At 40.1% G+C, this 3,347-nt stretch overlaps 1 non-coding gene across 1 annotated transcript; it reads right to left on the bottom strand.

Moving 5' to 3' along the window:
- Positions 1-2,381: 2,381 nt before the first annotated feature.
- On the bottom strand, positions 2,382-2,455 carry TRNAV-AAC (transfer RNA valine (anticodon AAC)). The gene has a single exon. It is a non-coding gene; the product is annotated as a tRNA-Val (tRNA).
- Positions 2,456-3,347: the final 892 nt, after the last annotated feature.

The following is a 3,347-nucleotide window of genomic DNA, read 5'->3' as shown; positions in this document are numbered from 1 at the left end:
GGATATATGAGTACATGACATTATTTGAGCTTAGATGGTAAACCATAAATTGTTGAAGTATTACTGAATACCATTAAATCCCTAAGTTAATCAGGAAACTAAGGAGAGTGAAGGTGATCCCGTTGGTAGGACTATCCCGAGGCTAAACCCGTGAATTTGGGTGGGTGCGAATGGGCGACAGTACTTGGACTACATGGGTCACTTGTTCTCGATGTCGTCCGTCACGTACCCGCCTAAACTCGCACGGTCTAGTCCACGTGCTGACCAACTTTGTTTGTTAACCTTGTCTGCTCACGCCTGTATGGAACCTGGAACACCCTTCAACCACTGAAGGCCATTGATAACTATTGAAAATCGATTCACTGACTCGAGAGCCAGGCATGGTGGAATGGGACACTGTGTCCGAGCTGTCGGCCTACGCCGGGGTGACGAGCCTCCCCGTAGTGACTACGGGTGATCCCACTTCTTGGCACTCTCCATGTGCTTGAAATCGGGGATGGGGAATCCGATGGGATCAAGGATCGCGGGGTCCTAGCCTCACACGTTGGGGGGCCTTAGCCTCGTAACCAGTTGAGGGTATTGATATCTTGGGGTGTACTAGTTTCCCCAATTTGTTGGTTGAATGGGACTAATTAAAAACACGGCTAACATGATCACGATTGCATCGCACTAGTTAGGTTGGCGACTCGGCAATTGAGGTCGCAATGAGGGAGTGTTGGTCATGCGCGATCATTAGACAAAGTCATTCGAGGGAGTGTTGTTGCGAGGGCATACATCATGTCATATTTCATGCATTTGTATTAACAAGATTAGTTAAGACTTTATGAATGTGTTGCTTTTCATTAAATTCATAATACAATTGATATTTGTGTAACTTAAGACTACTGGCACCCACTGAATTGATCACTCACTCCCACTCTGGGACAGTGTTTTAAAACACCAACTAGACTCTTCAGTAGCTGCAGGTGATGCTGAGTTCTAGGAGCCGAGCAGCACTGGCATTGATGAGGAGAATGAGTTGTCCTACTTCCAGCTGATGGGCGGCTCGACATAGTTTGGGCAGCTTATTTTAGATCTCTGAGTGGTGGACTCAGCACAACATTCTTTTGGACTTATCATTCTTTTGTACTTTTGCTGGGCAACGCCTTATGCGACCCATTCATATTTTTGGACATATATAGATATATTTTGTGACTTTTATTTCAGTAGACTAGTTGTATTTGTGATTCATGTTTCAAGAAATTCCATACTGCTTATTAAACAGGACTAAACACAGAACAATAAAATTGGTTATAAGTGATACCCGGAAACTTGGGAGTCGAGCGTATGCACAACCCCCAATTTTCAGGGCGTTACACTGCCCCAAAATCTTAGCCACTTGAGCAACCGAAGCCCTAATTCGACACTACTGTCCACCTGACTTTCAATCAGCCTCATTCATTTTGCATAAACATCTTGCCAAACCTGTTCCCTTCTCACCTCCTTTGTTTACTACGTCCATCGTATTGCATTCATAACATTGTGCACCCAATCTATTCAAACGTATGCCATGCAGCTTGCCAACTTAGTTAGACCATGCCCATCAAAAGCTTGGACTGATTGATTTATTGCTTTGACAAGTGGGGCAGTTAAGACGGATTTATCCAGCTAAAACTACAACTTGTCATAGGCGTTACATCTAACACATTTATACACACAACATTAAATACATAATTTCACTCTTTTACATACACCGCACTCAACACACGATCAGTTCAAACGTCTGCTCTGCAACTCACTGAGTTAATCGGATATTGTTCATCAGAAATTTGGACCGGTTGGTTTATCGCTTTAATAAGTGAGCAGTCAAGGCAAATTTATCTAGCCAAAACTACAGCTAGTCATAGACATTGCATTCAACATACCATTGCATTATTAATACGCAAGAATTAATCATAATCATCAAAAGTTCATGGAATTTCGTGAAGTAGAGACCATACGTTTGTACGAGCAGAGTAGGTGCCTAACCCATTCCCTCTATATAACCGTGGTTCCTTATTCAGAATCTTCAACTGCATATTAAGGAGTCATATTAAGCCCTGGAATCCTTTGATTCTCTATCTCAAGGCTTCTATATGGTCTAACCGATCATGTAATCGGATTAATTAACTAGTGGTAACTCAAGTCAAACATAATCTCTTTACAACCTCACTTAAACATCAACCTAAGTGTGTACAATCCGCCCCCAAGCTAATCCCAATGTCCACAAGTAGGACCACTTGATCTTGTTTGGGTTTTTTTAGAGACCCCACCCATTGTGGGTCTAGATAAATATCAATGGTCAGAAATCAGGATCGACCTATCAAAAAAGAAAACATTGAGTAAGGATCCTTCTTTAAGAATGGCTTCGCCCGGACTCGAACCGGAGACCTTCAGTGTGTTAGACTGACGTGATAACCAACTACACCACGAAACCATGGCTGCTAATAATTTGAAATAATATTATAAGCTCTACATTGTACATTAAACACAGGATATAATACTACTTGATAGTAGTTCCAGTACTATTTTCAACAAGCTACCCATTAATTTAATAAATATCATCAATAGCATCTTGCAATTAGATTTTGGAAGTGCAGGTCAAGCGTTGGATGAATAGGGTCAACAATCACACCATAAAGTTTATGTGAAATCCACTCCAACCACTGGGTGCTTCACTACATGTTAGGCCTAGGGTCCAAAAGTCAGCTCCATCCATGATGCAAGTAGAATACACAATATGAAATAGTGTATAGGACAACACTCACCCTCCAAATTATTTCCTTTATTGTGGCCCACTTAATCACGAATGGACCTGAATTTTGGGTCTCATAACTAAAATTTGGTGTTGCATTTAATGTTTGGAGTAGATTTCATATAAATATCAGAGTGGACCTCAAACAAATTAAGGGTGGACATTCTCCAAACTCTTTTCTTCCATGTGATCTACCTTAATCATAAGTTAGCCTGATTTTTTATGGTGAGAGTGGAAATGTTGATATTTCCAAGTATCAGTGAAATATAGGTTAAATATGGTGAAAATATCAATTTGGATTGTATCGCCAAAATATCACATGTTTCCTAGTGCAAAGATTCCTTTGTATCAACTGTATCAATGATATTATTGCTGATTAAGTAGGGGAAGGGGAAATTTTGCAAAAGTAGGGCAAAATTGAGAAGAAGAAGGAAAAAAAAAAAAAAAAAAAAAACCAGTCAAAATAGGAAAAGTGTTTTTTTTTTTTTTTTTTGAAATATTTTTGGGTATCTAGTTAGGAAGTGGATTTTGACCACTCTTATTCATTATTGGTGAATCAAATCTCAGATTTAGG

This window comes from Magnolia sinica, chromosome 6 (assembly GCF_029962835.1).
Source record: "Magnolia sinica isolate HGM2019 chromosome 6, MsV1, whole genome shotgun sequence".
In the NCBI taxonomy this organism is placed as follows: Eukaryota; Viridiplantae; Streptophyta; class Magnoliopsida; order Magnoliales; family Magnoliaceae; genus Magnolia; species Magnolia sinica.
The sequence above is the reverse complement of the archived record's forward strand: the minus strand, read 5'-3'. Positions and strand labels throughout refer to the sequence as shown.